We start from the raw sequence: 23,166 nt of genomic DNA, 5'->3' as shown, positions 1-23,166 counted from the left end.
ATAAAGGACAATTGTTATCATATGACTCATATGATAGCATATGATTATTTCTCAAAACCTTTAGCCTTTCTCTTCTTATTTCAAAGAATGGCTGTCTGTTCCTCAAGTCAGTTTCACTCTTTCAATATTCCTGGACCGCGTTTCTCTGCCTCCCTTGTAGTTAGGTTTGGCCATGTGAATGAGTAAGTAAGCAAGTAGAATGTTGGCAGATGTGTGTGCACCAATTCAAGCCATGGCACATGTAAGTCTTCAATGAGAGGTCTTCCTTGTTGTCTCCCATCATGATGGCTTGATGTAAATGGGCCCAGTAACCCTGCAAGCCATGTTGAATATGGTGAAATCAAAATCTGGAAGGAGCATGAGGGCTGATTTTCCACCTGGAGGAGAGTCAGCTCTGTAATAGGAATACCCATGTTAAGCTTTGATTTAGGACATTTTGTGCATTACAGCAGCTAGAGTTACCTTCACTATTAAACTTCCCTCCATAATAGTGAAGGAAAGCAGAAGTGTCAATGCTTTGGGAAGAAAAGAGCTATTTCATAGTTTAGAATTGAATATTAAAATAGGGTTGGTTTCTCTAAAAATCTCTTCTCTTTTTTAAATATATATTTACTTTTTTTTCAGTTTTTTAAAAATTTATCTGCACTTCATCTAAAGGAAAAGAATGAGGACACAATGAGCAGATAATGACATAAGTAAATTTTCTATTATATTCTCTATAATTGTGTAAAACTCAGTCAAAAAAATTTTTTTGATAGAAACATTTAATTCATGGGGAATGATGGTCTTTTCAATAAGCAGTGTCTGGTCAACTCAGTATTCATATGGAAAAAACAAATCTCGACTCTTATCACACCGTTCACAAAAACCAGTTTGAGATCAATTGTAGACATAACAGTGAAAGATCTTGGAGAGGGGAGATTTCTTTTTTTTTCTTTTTCTTTTTTTTTTTTTGAGAGGGGACATTTCTTCAACAGAGCTCCCCCCCTCCAAAAAAAAAACACTAATCTAAAGGGGAAAATGATAATTTAGAATATATTACAATTTACAACTTTTGTTCATCCAAAGACATCATTAACATAGAGAAAAGTATCTCAGAAAGGGAGAAGATACTTGCAAGACATCTATCTGAAAGAAGATTTGTATCTAGGAGGTACAAAGGATTCTTACAAATCAGTATGAAAAAAATACAGAATTCTCAATAGAAAAATGGGGAGAAATGCAATACTTGTAATTAGTATAAGCAAGAATTAGACTATGATTTGAATCCGGGGCAAGCAGATACAAGCAAGTTTTAACATATTAATAAAAAGAATCAATGGAATGATCAGAGTTTTTTAAATTAAAAAAAATTAATGTCAAAGATGGTGTGAGTCAAAAGAAGTTTCAGAATTAAGTGGCAAAATTAATGAGTAATATTTTCAAAACTAGGTCATGTTGAGGGAGAAAAGCCCTGAAAATTTAATTTTGGAGTTTTGGATTTTATAAAGTAGGAATTGATAAAAATAAGTAACAGTGGATTTATAAAGAGCAAAAAATATTTTTAGATTTACTTATTCACAAGAGACACACAGAGACAGGCAGAGACACAGGCACAGGGAGAAGCAGGGTCCCCACAGAGAGCCCATGTGAGACTCAATCAGGGAACCAGGAACATGCCCTGAGCCAAAGGCAGACATTCAACCACTGAGCCACCCAGGCATCCTGAAAAAAATATTTAGGACATTCTTTATTATTGTTTTGATTCTTGGACATTGTATCTGTTACTGGAAATGTCTGAAAAATGCACCATAAGGGTAAAGGTGGACAAGAACAAAGATTTTCCGGATGGGAGTAAATTAGATTTCAGAGGCTGAGAACTAGAGAGTTTGGGGTTGATTTATGTTAACACTTGAAAATGAATTATTAAGCAAATGGCTTGTGTGCTCTTAGAAAAGAAAATACTAACCATTAGCTAACATCTTTAGTAAGTTCAAGTCTTGCCAAATTAACCTGCTATTCTTTTTTAAAGGGTAATTAGGCTGACAGTTGAGGAAATTGACGGAGCCTTTATACATCTTAATGTAATCCAGGTATCTAACAAAGATTGCTTATACACAGGAAAGAATCATATGCTGTGTAATGTCACCTTTAAGTGGAATTCTGTCAATTTATAAGTGGATGTGGGAGCAACTACTGCACAGCTAACTAAAGTTGGTGTGTGTGTGTGTGTGTGTGTGTGTGTGTGTGTGTTTTCACTTAAGCTTACTTAGGAAAAAATTCCACATTCAGTGGAAAAAAATCTTTATTTTGTTTGTATGAGAACATGACTATATATACAAATAATGTTTTGTAAAATTAGTGATTACTCAGTAATTTGTTTTAATAGTATATTGCAATTTATTTAAATGCCAAAAATTCACAAGCAGCACACCAGAAACCAAGTGCCATTCTGGAAGTTAATCTGATAGAAATCTGTATATGTGTGTGTATACATACACAAACACACATACAAACACACCAGCTTTAGCAATAAGAAAATATATGATTCACAAATAAGCCATGATGCATACATGTCTTACCTAACTGGAAAATCATGGACTAAAATACACAAAATTTTATACTACATATTGTAGAGGTAGCAAATAATCCCCTATGATAATCTAATAATGATGATGCAAAATTTAAACTGTTGTGAAATGAGAAAGGAAAAATGATAGCAAATGAAAATTCATGTGATAACTTGGGACAAGAGTAATGCATAGTCAACAGTGGTCATTTTGAGCATTTCAGAATTTCCAAATATCTACATGTGAATTGATCTAGTAATCTTCTGTGTGACAAATCAGCTCAAATCCAATGGCATAAAACAACAGTCGTTTTATCATGTTCATGGAGTCTGTGTCAACAATTTAGATAGGGTCTGTATTTGTTTCCTAAGGCTGCTGTAACCAGTTATCACAAATGTGCTCACTTAAAAGAGTTGAGAGTTATTCCCTTGCAGTTCTGAAGGCCAGAGGTCTAAAATCAGGGTTTGTGTAGAGTGGTGGTCTCTCAGAAGACCCTAGAAGGGAATCTATCCTTTACTCAATTTCCAAATGTAAAATCTAGACATGAAAAGCATAGTAATAGAACATGGAGTTGGAAATGTAGATGAAATCAATAGCAAGTATGAGTTGGCAGAAGAAGGAATCCATAACCTTGAAGATAGACCAATAGAAATTATCTAAACTGAAGAGCAGAGCGAAAAAGACAAAGGAAAAATGAACAGAACTTTAGATATTCAGATGACATGCAGCTAAATACCTGGTCTTCATCTTAATGTGAATGAGAGTTCCTGAAGAAGAGGAGAAGGTGAAAGGCACAGAACATGGAAGACTCCTAACTCTGGGAAACGAACTAGGGGTGGTGGAAGAGGAGGAGGGCGGGGGGTGGGGGTGAATGGGTGGCAGGCACTGAGGGGGGCACTTGACGGGATGAGCACTGGGTGTTATTCTGTATGTTGGCAAATTAAACACCAATAAAAAATAAATTTATTATTACAAAAAAAAAAAAAGAAACAATGGCCTCAATGGTCCCAAATTAAATGAAAATCCTAAATTATAAATATGTTAAGTTATCCCCAGGTAGAATAAATGCTAATTTAACATCGAAATATCTTTTGTATATTAACTGATTCCTTACTCCATACATACTTTGTAGGTGCTACGAAACAAGAAATTCTGACTTGTGTGTGCCATCCCACCTCAATGTCACACAATTTAAAAAATTATTTTATTTTAACTTCAGGCCATGATGGTAGTTTTGGTTTTCACTTGCAATAAAATTATTACTAGCCCAAATGAATGAAGGGAAGTAGGAGGTTCAAGCTTTAGTTATGGAATGAGTAAATCACAAGGATAAAAGGTACAATATATGGAATTTGGTCAATGACACTCTGATGGTCTCATGGTATTAGATGGTGATGACACCTATGGTGAAGCACAGCATAAGGTATAGAGTGTTGAATCACTATGTTGTATACCTGAAATTAATGTAACATTGTGTGTCAACTATAATTCACTAAAAAAGGTGAAAATGCAAGAAAACAATAGAACCTACCCATTAATTCCATTTCTTTTCTTTTCTTTTTTTTTCCATTTCTTTTCTTCTTCTTTATCTATAGCAGGAACTGGCAAACTTGTTCCGTAAAGTGCCAGAGAGTAAATATTTTCAACTTTGTAGGTGGTACAGTCTGTGTTGTAACTGCTCTATCACTTTCATGTAAAACCACCAGACAATATGTAACCTAATGAGCATGCCTTATTCAGATATAACATTTAAAAAAAATAGAAAGCGGGCTAGATTTGGCATGCAGGCAGGCTGTAGTTGGCTGCACCCTGCCTGGTATAATAAAAGATGTGCTCCTTGGGTAGGAAGAAAGTCAGAAATTTTAGTCCTGAAATGACATGCCCTTATCAGAAAAAAAGATTGCAATCCACATAATTTTGAAAATCCTTATGTTATGTTTTCATATTATAAGGAAAAGCATACTTTACCCTTTAAAAGAAAAAAAATGATCAAATTTGAGAAACACTGACCTAAAGGAAGATCTCTGCTGGTGAACTATAAATTGAACTTTTTCTCCCCAGCAATTTGGCTAAACAATTTGGATGAAGTTACAAAAACCATCTTTCAAAATGGCAGAAAGCACAAAAACAGTAAAGATATCCTATATTCTGGAGAGGAGAACAATAATTCACAACAACAAAGCCATTAGAATGATTCCTTAAAAACAATTTAATGTGATGGGATATTTGCATAATATAATATTAGGTGAAAACAATAGGATAAAAAATACAGTAAAATCTCAATTTTGTGTACCAAATGTACAGGAAGAAAACACCAAATTATGAACAGTATAATATTATATCTGGTAATAACATTTAACTTTTTTGAGAATTTACTATTTGCCTGCCCTTTCTTAAGCAATTTATAAACTTATTTAATGCTCACAGCTAGCTTACACAGAGGCTTTTATCTTCTTTTCTCAAAATGAGAAAGCTTAGGCAAATAAATTACTTGCTCAAAGTCCATATATAGTAATTTATGGATCTGTATTTAAATTTAGTTTCTGTTCTGGCTATACGGGCAATGGTCTAATTCGCTAGGCTTAAAAACCAGAATTATGGCAGACTTTACTTTTATTCCCTGTATACTATATATTTTTACGTCTTTTATCTACCTTGAGAGTGTATTATTTTAATAACAAAAATACATTAGAAAATAAAGGTAGGAATTGTTGATAATAGCAAATTGACTTTTGACAATCATTAATGTATTAAGATTACTGAATTTATATTATCAAAAGAAATTCAATAATACAGATCTGGATGGAGTAATTTAGCTTAATAAATATTCATGTGAATTTGGTTGACAGAGCTCAATGAAAGCATTTATTTTCAACAGTCATACAGCATGGGCTATGTCAACCTAAATGTAACATCTGTTATCTGGAATAGTGTTTTCAGTTCACAATAGTTCGTTACTAGTTTATGATGAGATAAGGAAAGAAATTGAGAGGAAAGCAATTTGAGTAATTTTATGTGAGATCAATGTAATAATATAGAGCTTATATTCTGTATCTTTTTTCAGTCCTTTAGTAAAAGTTTTAAACTAAACTTTTGTCTTCAGGCCAGAGAGGGATAAAAGTCTAGTGGTATTTCATTAGAGATAGTATGAGAATTACTGACCTGAGAGGTACTCTGTGGTACTGGTTATACGTGTCATTGGTACTAACTCATAACTAGTGCTTTCAGAGAGGAGAAATTAGGATAATGGGGAACCTGGAAATGACATGGCTTGTAAGTAGTGGGATGGAAATATAGCAATAGGTGGTTTGATTATTTTGGAATTCAAATAGGAAAATGAGTGAGTGCTTATTATGTTTAGAGAGAATTAGAACCAAAAGGTAGAAATTATTAGAAAAAGATTTTGGCCCAAGAATCAGGAAGAAGCCTAATTCTCAGAGGAGTGAAAAATAAATGCATTCTGCTATAAGATAAAAATATTCTGTAACATTGGAGACATTCAAATAATTTCAGGGGATAACCTGAAAGACTTTTTGTATAAGACTGATTCTTAAAAGTTCTTGGCAAATTCCAAGATTCTGTGTCTCTCAAAATAGGATAAATAATTTGGTTTAGTAGTACTGTACTGGCTTTACACTGACCACAACTCTTATTGAGGTCTGAAACCAATTGTTCTGCTGTCCGTGTAACTTCACAACTGTACTAATTCATTGGGTCAATCTCACTTTTGTGACATGTTTTGCTTCTCTTAGGTATAGAGTTTTAGCTGTTTCCTTTAAAAAAGTCACCTATCCTGAAGTGATATTATGTAATCTCCATACATTTTCTTCTTAAATCTTGATTTTGTTTCACAATATGCTTTTGGCCTTGAGCTATCCAGATATTTTTCTTAATGTTCTATCTCTGACTTTTACATGTGTATTCCAAAAGAACAAGACAGTCTTGGAATATACTTAGGAACTAACCATGAATTTGACAGCCCTAACTATAACTAGGATAAAATGGAATATTATTTTATAGCCTGAAATACCCTCCTCTCTTCTAAACTCCCATAGGAATTTCTTTGTACTTTATTTTTGTCATTGCATTATAGTCATCATTCTTCTACAAATATATGACACAGCTCCGTCTTTTCTCTTCTTGCACTCTCCTGAAATCACAAAGCCTGTATAAAATTCATTTTTCACATAAGAGGTAGAAAGCTCCCCTCGAATGGTAAATGCTTCTTCCCTTGCAATTTTTACTGTTTTGGTACTCAATGTGACCCTAAATAAGTAGTGAATGTTTATTGAGCCCTCGCTATGTTGAAGCTTTGTGCTAAACATACTGATTGTATCTCACTATTTATCCTTAGTCATGACTTCGCTGTCTCTAACATGGGCAAACCTGATGATTAACTAGACTTACTGTTACTAAAATGAAATTTATTTTTGGTTTTTGTGTGCCAAAACAGGGAGTTTGGATTATTTTGATTTGCCCTTCGGGAACCATCTATATTCAAGCCATTCTTATATATTGTATGCCTTTAACATCCTACAAGACAGTGATTGTGTCATATTGTTATGTTTTCTTAATAGAATAAAAATCTCTTACACAAGGATGACTCAATAAACATTTATTTTATTACTTACTAACTCTAGCCTGATATACAGATGGGATATAAGATTCTCTAAGCCTACTAGAGAATTAGACTAGATGCAGAAACCACCCTTTTGTGGGTAATTCATAAAGTGGAACAAGGGATATGGAGCAGCAGTGACCATTTCTAAGAGTGGACCATTTAGTAAACAGAGTGTTTGTAAGACTGGGGATGCTTGTAAAATAATCCTGAGGCTGAGGTAGAAATTGGACTCTGCAATCGGTGTTCTCTTGTCTTGCTACTAGTGCCAAATTTAGAGCAAAGGCTTTAGACTCTCACATGCTGGGGTTTCTGTTCTATTTACACAGCTTAATTTAGGGAACCAGAGGCAAGTCATGTAATTGATCTGTTTCTCAGTTGCCTCATTGATAAAATGGAAACAGTAATAGTTACTTCAGAGCTGTGGTGAGGATTAAGTGAGGTAATCTGGGCCTATTAGCAATAGCAATATTGTATTTCATAAATGAATAACTGTATAACATATTTAGCAATATGCCAAATTAAGGAACCTGAATATTAAATAGGTGTTCTTTAAGAAAGAGAAGATTTACAAAGTGCTATAAAAACTGGTAAGATAAGCCCACAAATCATTCTAGGTTTTCATAGATTTTAAGCATATCCAAAGATTATGTGCATTGAGAAATTACAATTTCTATTACTTACCAGTTTGCTTATTCTTACCACAAGGAGAGCCTCAAATATCAAGAATATTAAGCCTCTAAATGTAGTATGCATTTAAAATCTGAGAATAAAAGAGTATGGTGAGTAGATTAACAGTGGTATCTTTCTATACATTAAACTAATATAAGAGACCATAGTAAATTAAATATGTATACATATTTTTAAGTAAAATTCATCAAAGAGCATCATAATAGGGATATTTTAAGAATTTACTCTATTTAGAAGTTCAACCTTATTGAAGAACTTCCAGGATAAAATCAATATGTTGGGACTTACACTTCACTAAATGAGTGTAGCCCTTCATCACTGTGTAAGTATTTGCAGCTCACATATTTAACTGTTAAATTTTATATTTACAAGTGCATTAGAACAATCTGTCTCTGAGAGAAACCTGTGATTATTAAAAATGACATTTATCAGGAGATAAAAATACCAGACTAAATTAGTTATTAGTAATTTTAGTTGGACTTAGCTGAACAATTGTGCTATTAGCTAGGCTTCCTTATGCATCTACAACTATCTGGGAGGTGTTGATCTCAGAGAGCCTCAATTCAATGACCGGCTCTTTTAGGCTAATCCAGACTTGTTTACATGGAGACATATTTGAACAGCAGCAAGAATACAAGCAACAAAATACCAGCATTTTTCAAATCTCCGCTTGCATTCCATTATGCCATATTCTATCCCATTGACCAAAGCAAGTCATATGACCAAGGATCTTAGTGTGATAAGGCTGCAGCAACCCAAAGTGAAGACACAGGATGGCATGAATAAGTTTGGGAGTATAACTATAATAACTTACTATAATGAGGTTTAATGAGGTCATTTACTATAAATAATCTCTTCACAATAAAATAGTTAAAACACAAAATATAAACATAACTTTTTCAGCTTGTATCTCATTTCAGCTTGAATTTGCTTGATGCCAAAAATATGTGGTTTGTTTGATAACCTCACCCTGTAACAATAAGCATTTTCTAATGACATATATAACTCCACATTGTTTGTATGTAGGAAACTTGAATCTTTTTTCTTCCCTCCCTCCCTGCCGCCCTTCTTCACTGACCCCTCAGAAAATGAAATCATGTGTAATGTGTTTCTTCTGACATAAAATGAACTTGACACAACAATCCACCAAACTAAACAAAAAATTAAAACTCTCAAAACTTTACCAAAAATTAGGTATTTCCAGAGAAAGTTTACATATAACACACGTTTTGCATACTCACATTTCAAAATTAAGTTTTTTAAAATTCGTTTCAGAGGTAGAGTTTAGTGATTCATCCGTTGCATATAATACCCGGTGCTCATCACATCATGTGCACCCCTTAATGCCCATCACCCAGCTACTCCACCCCCCCACCCACCACCCCTCCAGCAACCCTCAGTTTGGCTCCTTTAGTTAAGAATATCTTGGGGTTTGTCTCCTTCTTTGATTTCATCTTATTTTTCTTTCCCTTCCCCTATGTTCATCTGTTTTATTTCTTAAATTCCATGTATGAGTGAAGTCATATGATACTTGTTTGTCTCTGACTGACTTATTTCACTTGGCATGATACCCTCTAGTTCCATCCACATCACCACAAATTGTAAGATTTCATTCTTTTGGATGGCTGAGTAATATTCCATTGCATACATATACCACAATATCCAAGTCCACATCCATTCATCTGTCCATGGATATTAGGCTCTTTCCATATTTTGGCCATTGTGGACATTGCTGCTATATACATTAGGGGGTCATGGGCCCTTTGAATCACTGTATTGGATCCTTTGGATAAATACCTAGTATGACCCAGCAATTCACTACCAGATATGGGCATTCCTCAAAATTAAGATTTCTAATGTGAAATTAAGATCTATACCAAACAAATTCCAGAATTTGGAAATTGTAGATAAATGTTCACATATGGTGACTGTTGAGTGACAACTCCTTATTAATGTTTGGGGTTTGGTGAGGAAGTAGAGCTCATTAAGTATCTTTGCTAGTCTTTATATAAATAGTACCTTCTACCACCCTCTGTCAGCACATTCCTCCTCTCATACTTGCAAAGCAGCTTCTCAATAGTTCCTCTTTTTCTGATCTTCATTTATTTACAAATAATACTCACTGTTTACTGACCAGAAGATTGGGGGAAAAATCTGTGAGTGAAGAGATAACAAAAATTGTAATTCAAGGGGATAATAAGGTCTCTTGTGAAGATTTTTAGGTTAAGTAAACTGAGAGTGTCTGTAGGCAAAAGAAATGAATCAGGAGAAGAGTGAGGCTTTGCAAGAAAAAAGGGTGTAATTATGGGATGAGTTCCCAGGGAGCATAGAAATTATTCTTGGAAATAGGACAGGCTTCTTCCTCTATTGGAGAAAAAGAAGGTAATACAAGTATAGACTGAAGAACAAAGCTTTGCAAGAGAGCTGAGTGTGATGTAAAAGGGACATGTTACATTGGAAGGAAAGACATTTTTTCTTGCTCATGCATCTTTGTAAGATCAAAGGTAGAATCACTTATTTAGACTGAAAGTCCAGTTCATTTCAGTTCACCTCACATTATTTGAGCATCTCTTTTGTGACAAGAAGCCTCATATGTACTGTGATCCAATGAAGAACAATGAACAATCTTTGTTTTGAAAGATGTTACAATCTAAGTGGAAAACAGTCACATAGACCCAACGTAATGTTCATAGGAGAGTTCTCAGAGAAGACGACCCCTAAACTTATCTTTTTAAATTTATTTATTTAACAGGGAGAAGGGAGGAGGGTGGGGGGAACTCACGAGCAGGGGAGGGGCAGAGGGAGAGGGAGAGGGAAAGAGAGAATCTCTAGCAGACTCTCCGCTGAGCATGGAGCCTGACATGGGGCTCAATCCCACGACCCTGAGTTCATGACCTGAGCCAAAATCAAGAGTCAGATGCTTAACCTACCGAGCCACCCAGATTCCCCTAAGCTTGATTTTAAAGAATGTCTAGACATTGACCATGAGAAAATAGGGAAAGAGGTTCCAAGTGAAGTAAATCAGCCAAGATGGACAGATAAATGTTCATGATTGATAGAAGTGTTTCTCAATTGTTTTTCACCTATTATCCCTCTGATGAACATGAAAAATGTTCACATCCCATTTCCAATAATGCTGAATGGCCTCCCACCAATGAGGAGTCAGTTTTCTAGTATAAAACCTGAAATTTCTTAGTGGTAAAACTCTGCCTGAGCAGATTGAACTGCAAATAGGAATAATGTGCAATTCTTTTCATTAGCAATCCTGCAGGAGGTGAATGCTGAGGAGACTGGAGGCAGTAGAGTATAAATAGAAAAAGAGTAAAACTAAGGTTAGCAAGACTCCTACTTTTTACCTAGAGGAGCCATAGATTACTGGAAATGGCTCTGAGAGTAAACTAAAGTGCTTAAAATTTTCTACCAATTGAATTCCAATATATCTCTAATGAAATATCCATTGATTAGAATAAACAAACACATAGGAACTGCATTCTCTGTTCTGCATGTTTCAGAAAAATGTTTATACCAGGATTCTTTTATCTGCCCATAAGAAAAGCCCAACAACTTGTATTGAATTGCTCCTTTGGCTGTCAAACAAACAAAACCCCAGATTTCCAAGTTCCTGTTAATTAAATGATTTTAGGAGCTATTTGGGTAATCAATTTAGTCTTCTCTAAAAGCTACCCTTTTAATGATAATCTCAATAGGGGAATAAAGCCAGTTTTGATAAAACATATTTATTCATAATATCATAAGGTCATTCTTATGTCATTCAAATATTCCATAGTTATATATTCTTACATTTAACAATCCATTCTTAATACTTTTAGGTACATTTTAAAGAAGGAGTGAATATCTGGCCTAAATGGTTCATGGAGCTTACCTGTCATATCTATTTGAGACCCCAAAGGTTGCAACATTGAAAATGGAAACCTGGTTAGGTTGAGAAATTTTCTTGATTGTTTTAATACTAATTCTTTTCACTCTCCTACTTAAAACAATGATTGTTTTAGTATCTATGTTGAAGAATTAACAAATCAAATTTGAATTTTGGTAATCTATCTTAATTTTCACCTACTCAATATTGCTCTCCTGTCTGGAAGTCATATAAAATGTAAGTAGGATCTTGAACTTTGAAATGAGACAACCTGGGTTTTGGTTGTGTAAATTTAGGCAAATTTTAAATAATGCCTTAAGCTTCATTTGTTTGCTTTTTTTCTTGCTATCTCTCTCTTTTGCCTTTTTATATATCTATCTATCCAACCATTTACCTATCTATGGTTATTTATAAAATTGATATAATAGCACTTTGGAGTGTTGCCATCAAGATTTATGAGATCATGCACAAAAATATTTTTTTAATTTGTTTTGTTTTGTCTTGGCAAGAATAGACTTTCAATGAATGCTAGCTGATCATAATAAAATAACACTGAACTTTGCTTTCTAGGCAAGCATCTCCTCACTTGGTCCTGAACATATCATGGTCTCTCTTGATCGCCATTTCCTTGTGCATGACTGCTGCTTTTTATTTATATTATAATCCCTGACTGAAGACCCACCCCAAACCCCACCTGTTCCATGAGACTTTGTCCCAACAAAGCAGAATACACAAATTTCTGAACATGGATGTCAATTTTATCAATACTCTTCGGTCCTTAATTGGAGTCATGGCCCTCTATGGTTTGCTGATTTGCTCCTGTAGATATTCCTTTCCTGAAGAGATTTAAAAGTCTTAGACCATAAATTACATTAACAAAAGACAACAATAGCAACAACAACAACAGAAAAAACAAATACTAGCAACCAAAATAACCCTGCTCCACAAGATACATCCAGAATGTATTTTAAGCTTTTAGACATTTACTGACTATTTGAATGGCTGTCTTAGAATACTAGAAATGACTCAAGTTCAAAGGGGGTATTGAATATATGAAATGCAATGTATTTTTTTCCTTAGCATTCTTGTCAGTTAAGCCTCTTATTGGTGTAGAAAGGTAGGCTTTACATCACAGGATAAAAACAACTTTAACTCCCCCAAGTTGGGTGCTGCATTTTCATGTGGGGCCTCCTACTAATTTAATTGTGGCAGTAGAGCTAATAATAAAGATGGGCAGCGGCTGGTTTTCTTTTGCTGGCTTGCTTCAGATCTCCTTTTATTACCTATCGTTGCCTAGCAACAGATAAGGTTGTGCTAGGGCCAGCCGATGCCATCTAGGCTCTTCCCTGTGCTATAATTTTGAATGTTTATTCATTAACCATATTTCTTTGATGTTCACATAAAGACCCATATTAGTGGAAAAATGGGAAAAGAATGATTTGGCTAATGGAACAGCCACACATAATTTGAATAATATAGAGTGAGTTTGTTTAAAAAATGTGCTGAGTAAACTTCTTTGATAATTTGAAGAAAAATAATTTGGTGGTGACTTGCTATAATTTAAAAAGAAGTGGAAGTGATTTCTCTATAGGTGGCTTCTTTCAAATTGCAGGTTTAAAGGTGTCTGATCACAGTAAGGAACTAATTGCCTGGTCTTAACTAGACTTACTGCTGTAAAAGATCTTGGAAACATTTCTTCTCCTGGTGTTTGTATCACCTTGAGCTTCATTTTAATGATGCCTTGCTCTTTTTGTATTGAACCTCATTTCAACAGAAAATGTAAGCTATTTTCACTTTTATTTTTTAAAAAAGTTGTATTTAAAAAGTTTGAATTGGCTGAAAAGAGCTTCTCATTTGTTCTAAAATTCTGCTTAGAGAGGTAGATTTATCTTGTTAATTTTTTAACACTTAATAATACTTTGTGACAGCCACTATCTCTAATAGCTCTGTGATATTTTCCTTTTTTATCTCAGAAATATAATTACCAGTGCCATTGGAGCATTATTATATAACTCTGTTGATGGAGAACCATGACAATCTCAAATTTATGTAATCCAAATTCTAAAATTAAGTTTAAGGCGTTCTATATAGTTTTATAACTAATTCTTCTACCTACCCAAAATTTAAATTTAGAATGAATAAAATCAGTTTAAAATATTTAATATTAAAAAAATAGCTGGATTCTAATTCAATTCAACACCCCCTACTGTATGTTTGTTGTGTTTATATGACTAAGCAAGATATTTTAGGTCTTGCAAATATGAACAAGACATAGTCTTTGTTTTTAGGTTATTGATGATATATGAAGGAGATAATAGTCATGCAAGTGAGTATGAAGCAATGTAGAATGTAATTACAAATAGAAACTTATGCAGATATAAACATATGTACTAGGTCCATTCAGGAGACAAAGGGGTTTAAGCTTGTCAAGGATAATAATACTCAAACTTGCACCCTGGACCACTCAACAGCATTGGCATCATTTGAAAACTTATTTAAAATGCAGATTCTTGGGACTCGTTTCAGATTACAGACTCAGAAATTTAGGTGTAGAGTCTGACTGACTGTTTTCACAAGCCTTCTGGGTGACCCTGATGCATGATAAAATTTGAGAACCAAAGTTAAAGAGTTAAGTCATGCAATTAGGTAGTCACTAGCCACATGTTGCTACATAATTTAAATTTAAATTGAATAAAATCTGGATTTCAATTCCTCAGTTGGATTAGCCTCATTTCAAGTGTTCAATAAGCATATGGGGCCAGTAGCTGCCTTATTGGACAGAACAGATGTAGAATATTTCCATCATCGTGAGAAGTTTTATTGAACAGCATTGCGCATTGCTCTAGAACATGGCGACTTCATGGGAGATTATTGAGAAATGGAAGAAGGTAGATTTAGCTCACATTATAGAGACATTTAAATGTACCAGTAAGGAATTTGAGTCATATCTGCTATCAGAAAAGAATTTTATATATATATATATATATATATATATATATATACACACACACACACACACACACACACACACATTTATTTATTTATTTATTTATTTATTTATTTATTTATTTATTTATAAAAGGACTTAAGCAGCCAGGGGTGTCTGGATGGCTCAGTCGGTTAAGTTGCTACCATTAGCTCAGGTCATGATCCCGGGGTCCTAGGATCAAGTCCTGAGTCAGGCTCCTTGCTCAGTGGGGAAGCCTGCTTCTCCCTCTTCCTCTGCTGATCCCCTTGCTTATGCTCCCTCCCTCCCCCTCTCTTTCTCTCCCTGTCAAATAAATAAATAAATAGAATCTTTAAGAAAAGAAATAAAGTGAAGAGGATGTAAGAAGCCTGGACTTTTTTTATGGAACATCACTCTTGAAGTCAGGTGCCTGATGCTTCCTACTGAGGGAAAACAGAGGAAAGCAAATACCAGGAAGACATGTACTGAGACTGTAACAGTGGAAAGGGAAAGGAGAAATTGTGTTGATAAATCATTGAAAAGACAGATCCAGTAGGAACTGATTATCTTTGAATAGGAGTTAGAGAAGTAGAAAACTTGGCCAAGAATGGATTTTAAGTGAATAATTGGGACAAGATTGATGCTGTTAACAATGATAAGGCAATAGGAACACTAGTAGTTTATCAGGTTATGTGAAACAAGATCATGGATTTGCCATGGAATTGTTTTAATCCTGTAGTTTTTATATTCATCCAGAAATTTTCTTCATTACTCTTTTTTTAAAAGTTTATTTATTTAAGAGAGAGAGAGAGAGAGAGAGAGAGACAGACAGAGGAGAGCACCAGCATGAGAGCTGTAGGGGGAGGAGCAGATGAAGAAGAAGGGAGAGTCTTAAGCCGACTTACCACCAAGCATGGAACTGGACATGGGACTCCATCTCATGACCTTGAGATCAAGACCTGAGCTGAAACCAAGAGTCCTATGCTTAACCATCTGTCTCACCCAGGTACCCTTCATTACTCTTATAACACAGGTTCATCCTTTACTTTCCTTTGTTATCTGCTGATTTTTTTGGATAACCACTTTTAGTGAGAAAAATGAACATTTCACCATGGATTATTCTGAATGTTTTTCAAAAATGAAGGAGGTGGAAAAAACTTAAGCTAGTGATGCATTTGCTACAATATGTGAAAACGATTTCCTTTTTTTTCTTTTTTTGCTAGAAAATACTTTTTCTGAGGGAAAGAGTTGCAAAGAAAAAAAAACAGGTTATAATGTGTTCTAGGAAAATTCTAGGTTCCTGATCATTATGGTTGGATTTTGTGGCAGAAATGATTTTCAATTTTGTGTTAAATAGGATATTCATTTTCAGAAATAAACAAAGTGCTTAGAGTGTCAAGCACTGTTCTAGTTCTTTATTATTTTACAAATTTCATAGTAGTATACACCTTTACACATGCTTAAATCCCTGAGAATTAATTTTATTTTCATTATGAAGATGTAAAAAAAGAAAGGATGTTGGCTATCATCCTGTAAGAACACTTTGTGCACTTTAGACCAGATCTTTACAGAGAAAAATTAATTGGTATGATTGGAGGCATCCTAGTAAGGTAGAAAAGAATCCTTCTGTTAGGTGTCCAGTATCCTGTATTCCTACTTCTACTGTTTTGAGGAGTAAGTAAAAAGTAAAATTCCATGGGCTACAATTTCCTCGTTTATGAAATGAAGAGTTAGAATGAGATTGCCTTGCCTTTTCTGGCTTTAAATGGGGCAAAGCATGAAAACATAATTGTTTGCAAATTGTTTATTAGCTGTCATTTATCAGAGAGCATGGCTTATAGGTGAGAACGAGGTACAAGGCAGGCAAACTTCTGAGAAGTCAAGGAAAATAAAATTCGGGACAGATGATGGATTTTACTGTGTCAAATTGAACAGTAACAACTAGAAATTTAACTTTGAGGACTCTGAGACTTGGGGTAATGTTTTAAATAGGGGAGTTACTTTTCTTATGTAAATGTGATTCTAATTGATAATGGGTGATATGATGGAAAATAAGGGGGAATGTTACTTAGATATGGTTAGCAGGAAGTGGAATTAGAGTATTGTGAAGATGATCTCTGTTCATCTGACTTGTACTTGGTCTACCTCTAACTTCTTTTTATACTGTTAAATGCATATAACTCTGAATCTGTATGATGTAGAAGTAACTTGGCAGATATATTCATGAGTGAATATCTGAGAGGGTACAAAGAGCACTGGGTAGGGAATCAGAAGGTCTTGATTGGGTGCTAGCTCTAATGGCATAGTGTACAAGTTGCTTAAGTTGACACCTAGATCGATGTAAGTACACACTCTATAAAGTTGACATTTGTAGACATTGGATATGTCTACAAACAGGAGGGAGGGCAATCGAAGAGCAGTTGCTCTAATTTCTAGCCAATCCTACCTAGTTTACCAGTTCTTTGAAATTGGCAGCACCCCAGATCAAAACTCTTTTTGGTAACAAGTAGCCCTAGGCAGGCCCATGGATTTGTGAGCATTCAAAATGTTGACATTGTGTTCAAATTAGAAGAAATACCAAGTTATGTGGAGCATTAGGAGTGATTGATTATTTGGATCAGTTTACTGCCTTTCATATAGCACTTGGCGTTTTTTTTGTCACATAATCTAGTCCTTCATCTGCAGCACCAACATTTAATAAATTTCTCTTCAGGCCTTTCCAAATGGGGCTTACTAATTGTGGTTTCTAAGCCTCCTAATTAGCATTAACTGCATTTATGTAGAGTCCTTTTTTGTGTACCCAAAGAGGGACATCTGTTATGTGGGAACCAGAGGGAGAGACAGGAGCAGTTAAATGTGCTTGAACCTGGTCAGACTCCACCTGTGTTTTTGCTTTTCTCATTCCTTTGGCTACAGTGACGATGCATTTAGTATTGTCCCTCTGTATTTCATTGATAAGAAATTTCTCAGTGATCAGCAGTTGTGAGTTATTACTTCAAGAAAGAACTGAAAGTGGTTTTTCAAAATCATTTACAAAATTTTCCATAAAATGGAGTTACTTGATAATTCTTAAAAATTAATTACTATGCTGATATATTTTCCTTAATATAATCATTATTCTCACTTTAATATAACACAAATCCTAGTCCTCAATTCTCTCAGAAGTTCAATCTCTAGGCTGTATTTTTTTCCTCCTGCAAACAGAGTAGTTTGTATTTAGTGATCTCTGAGTCCCTTCAAGCTCTGAGACTATATCTGAAAGTTAAGGATGATAATAGGATTTTGCCTAGTTTCTCAAGATTGAAGTCATGAAAAGTGTCTACTGCTCTGCTTTCTAAAATGTTCCTTAGATTCACTGAAGTGAATAGACCATTGCAATAGTCGGACACGGAATGATATTTATCTTCTGATATTCATCAAATTGTTGCCTCTCATTCTCCCATAAAATGATTTTGCAGGCATTCAGTCCTTGAAGCAAGTGGCATTTTTCTAATTTTAACTCAGGTCAGTCATTTGGGTAGGTATTGATGAACAAGCATTTGTTAAAACCATGTCTCAAGCAATGTCAATCCGGATTGAACATGTGCCATGCCTAAGAGATTTCTTCATTAACCTGATGACACTGCCAATGCGAGTTCAATGTTGTCTCAAGAAAGAGTCCCAGGGGCATATGTCCTTTGCTATTTTTACCATCTACTCTGGCAGTCCATGAATATCATGTCTTTTCTTTTTCTCCTGAAAGCTAAATAATTTATGAAGATAATTTCAATACATGGTATTTCAATTCTTTAAATGCTGATGACTCTGTAACATTGGATTGCTGAGCTATAGATCTATTGAGATATAGGGATATGTAGGTCACAATGTAGGACTCAATGGGCTATTTCTGTGATTTTGATTATTGATTGATTGATTAATTTTAGAAAGGTCTATTTTGAAGCCGCTTCCCTGAAAAGTTGTCTTAAAATCCTGCCCTGAGACCCTCTCCTAGGGACTAGATGTTATAATGTTCATCATTTGTTTCTTATTGACCTATAATCAACATGAAATAGCCTATTTCAGGTGGACATGATGATGATGGTTTTATATTTGTATACATTACAAAATGATCCCCATGGTGTCTAGTTACTATGTGTCACTATATGAAGTTATTCCAGTATTATTGACCACATTGCCTATGCTATACATGACATCTCCATGACTTCTTTATTTTATAACTGGCAGTTTGTGCCTCTTAATCCTCTTCATCTATTTCATCTGCCTCCTAATCCCTCCTCCCTCTGGTAACCAACAGTTTGTTTCTTGGATCTGTTTCATTTTTGTTTGTTCATTTGTTTCATTATTTAGGTTACATATATAAGTGACATCATATGGTATTTGTTTTTATCTGTCAAACTTATTTCACATAACATATTACCGTCTAAGTCCATGCATGTTGTCACAAAAGGATTTCATTCTTTTTTATGACTAATACTCCATTGCATTTATCTATATCACATCTGCTTTATTCATTCATTGATCTATGGATACCTGGCTTCCTTCCATATCTAAGCTACTGTAAATAATGCTGCAATGAACATGGGGATGCATATATCTCTTAAAATGGTGTTTTCATTTTCTTCAGATAAATACCCAAAAGTGGAATTGCTGGATCATATGATAAATTTATTTTTAATTCTTTGAGGCGTCCACATACTGCTTTCCATAGTGGCTACACCAATTTACAGTCCCACACTATACAATGGTTCACTTTTTTTCCACATTCTTGCCAACATTTATTACTTTTTGTCTTTTTGATATTAGCCAATCTGACCAGTGTGAGGTGATATCTCATTGTGGTTTTGATTTGTATTTTCCTGATGGTGATGCTGAGCATCTATTCATGTTCATCTTTTCATGACCATTTGTTGGTCATTTGTAAGTCTTCTTCTTGCCATTTTGGAAACAGTACATCTGCTGCTGTGGCTTTCACTCCAGAAAACCTAGTATGTCCATTTCCTTTTCTGTCCAATTTGTGTTAGGTTATTATAGATTATGTAAAACCTGTAATAAAAAATCATATAGTCCACTAAAAAATAGAACTATGTTTTTCAGAGATTAATTCAATAACATCTTTAAAAAAGTGGATAGTTAAAATACAAAAAAGTGCATGAAGCACACTAATCCTTAAAGGCACAGCTTGATGATTACTATATCTACTTCTATTTCTATATCTATTTCTATATTATACCCAGATCAAGATTGAGAATATTTTCAAACTTTGTGTTTCTGGTGTCCCTTCCTCGTCTGACCTATTTTCCTCCCCTGTTGAGGTAACAGCTGTTGTGATTTTTATCATTGTGACTAATTCTGCAAGAATTTTGTATTTAGATGCAGATACATAAGATAGAGGCTGTTTCTGGCTCACAGTATAATTGGGGGAAGATAAGAGCTGTGAAGAAATGACTAGAGTACAAATATAATCCCTGAGTCCCATACATTTGTAACGGTACTCAGGCCATCTCAGATTTTACAGTATTTGCTTTTTATAAAAATATTTATCCTTATAATCGACCCTCACAACACTTCTGTACAATGAATGCCATTATCTCTGTTTTACAAATGAGACAACTTGAGGTCATAAAGGTTAACTAACATGCCTGTACTAGTTTTTTCTTGCAGTGTAACAAACTCACACTATTGAGCAGCTTAAAGTGACACGATTTATTATCTCACACTTTCTACGGTTAGGAACTCAGGCACAGGCTAGCACCAGTGGGCAGGAATCTTTGGGGATGTGTGCCTACCACAATGTCAGTAGTGGCACATATGCAATAAGAAATAAACTAAACCTGGTTACATGTCTTATGGATCTGTACACCATACTATTGTGTGAATTCAGAGTGAAGTGATGTTAAAAAAAGGCTCTTCTGGCCAGCTGAATCTATCATTTATTGAATTCTTATGTCCCATTGCCATATTTAAAGATATTGGCAATCTTATGAGATAAAATTGTAGTCTCATTTTAAAGATACGGAAGCAGATGCTTGAAGAATTTAATTATCTTGCTTAAGATCACACAGCTTGTACACAAAGAAGGCAGAATTCTAACCGAGTTCTTCCTCATCCCATACTCTTTGCTCTTATGGACTATTTGACATGCCTGACAGTTATATTTTTACTAGTCTTTGAAGGATATGTAGGCTTGCCACAAAGCTATAATCAGAAATTACCAGTAATTCTGATTATAAAGGTATAATCAGAAATTACCAGTTGTTCAGAAACAATAGTAAAAAAACAAAGGTAAATAGTTGGGAAAGTGTCAGATACATATTGTTTGGACGGTGTTATTCCCAAGAGGTTACATGGATTGTACCAACCACATTTTCACCTTCCCTTACAAGAGCATTTGATTGGCTGATCCTTTATTTTGATACCAAGGCCTTACATTCATAAATACTGTAAATGGTGCTATACATATTTGTGGTATCACATGTAAGGAAAGTGTTCATTTCCCATGCAGAATCTATTTCTTCAAGACTTTTGGGAGAGATTTCTTTTTCGTTCTCAGGTGAAGAAGAGCTGAGCTTGTTGAGTTGAGATACAGTTTTCCTCTTTGCTTGCTTAAAAAAAAGAAATCTTGGTGCACAAAAGATTGGGATTGTCCCCTGCATATTTTCAGACCACAATGCTTTGAAACTGGAACTCAATCACAAGAAGAAATTAGGAAGAAACTCAAACACGTGGAGGTTAAAGAGCATCCTGTTAAAAGATGAATGAGTCTACCAGGAAATTAGAGAAGAGTTAAAAAGATTCATAGAAACTAATGAAAAGGAATATACCACCATTCGAAATTTTAGGGATACAGCAAAAGCAGTTCTAAGAGGGAAATATATCGCAATACAAGCATCCCTGAAAAAATTGGATAAAATTCAAATACACAAGCTAACCTCACACCTAAAGGAACTGGAGAAAGAACAGCAAATAAAACTAAAACCAAGCAGAAGAGAGTTAATAAAGATTCAAGTAGAACTCAATGAAATACATACCAGGAGAAATGTAGAACAGATCAACAAAACCAGGAGTTGGTTCTTTGAAAGAATTAATAAGATAACCATTAGCCAGCCTTATTAAAAAGAGAAAAGACTTGAATTAATAAAATAATTAATGAAAAAAGAGAGATCGCAATCAATACCAAGGAAATACAAATGATTTTAAAAACATATTATGAGCAGCTATATGCCCATAAATTAGGCAACCTAGAAGAAATGGATGCATTTCTGGAAAACCACAAATTACCAAAACTGGAACAGGAAGAAATAGAAAACCTGAATAGACCAATAACCAGGGGGGAAATTGAAGCAGTCATCAAAAACCTCCCAAGACACAGAAGTCCAGGGCCAGATGGCTTCCTAGGGGGACTTCTATCAAACGTTTAAAGAAGAAAGAATACCTATTCTACTAAAGCTGTTCCGAAGGAGAGAAAGGGACAGAATACTTCCAAAGTCATTTTATGAGGCCAGCATCTCCTTAATTCCAAGACCAGACAAAGACCCCACCAAAAAGAAGAATTGTAGACCAATATCCCTGATGAACACAGATGCAAAAAGTCTCAACAAGATACTAGCCAATAGGATCCAACAGTACATCAAGATTATTCACCATGACCAAGTGGGATTTATCTTTGGGTTGCAAGGTTGGTTCAACACTCATAAAACAATCAACATGATAGATCATATCAACAAGAGAAAAAACAAGAACCATAGGATCCTCTCAATAGATGCAGAGAAAGTATTTGACAAAATACAGCATCAATTCTTGATCAAAACTCTTCAGAGTGTAGGGATAGAGGGAACATTCCTCAACATCTTAAAAGCCATCTACAAAAAGCCCACAGCAAATATCATTCTCAATGGGGAAGCAAAGAGCCTTTCCCCTAAGATCAGTAACACGACAGGGATGTCCACTCTCACCACTGCTATTCAACATAGTACTAGAAGTCCTAGCTTCAGCAATCAGGCAACAAAAAAGTAAAAGGCGGGGATCCCTGGGTGGCGCAGCGGTTTGGCGCCTGCCTTTGGCCCAGGGCGCGATCCTGGAGACCCGGGATCGAATCCCACATCGGGCTCCTGGTGCATGGAGCCTGCTTCTCTCTCTGCCTGTGTCTCTGCCTCTCTCTCTCTCTCTGTGACTATCATAAATAAATAAAAATTAAAAAAAAAAAAAAAAAAAAAAAAAAACAAAAAAGTAAAAGGCATAAAAATTGGCAAAGAAGAATTCAAACTCTCCCTCTTTGCAGATGACACATACTGTACATAGTTAACCCAAAAGCCTCCACCCCAAGATTGCTAGAACTCATACAGCAATTCAGCAATGTGGCAGGATACAAAATCAATGCACAGAAATCAGTGGCATTTCTATACACTGACAAGACGGAGGAAAGAGAAATTAAGGAGTCAATCCCATTTACAATTGCCCCCAAAACCATAAGGTAGCTAGGAATAAA

The sequence above is a fragment of the Vulpes vulpes genome, chromosome 7, assembly GCF_048418805.1.
Source record: "Vulpes vulpes isolate BD-2025 chromosome 7, VulVul3, whole genome shotgun sequence".
Taxonomy (NCBI): Eukaryota; Metazoa; Chordata; class Mammalia; order Carnivora; family Canidae; genus Vulpes; species Vulpes vulpes.
Note: the sequence above shows the minus strand (reverse complement) of the source record.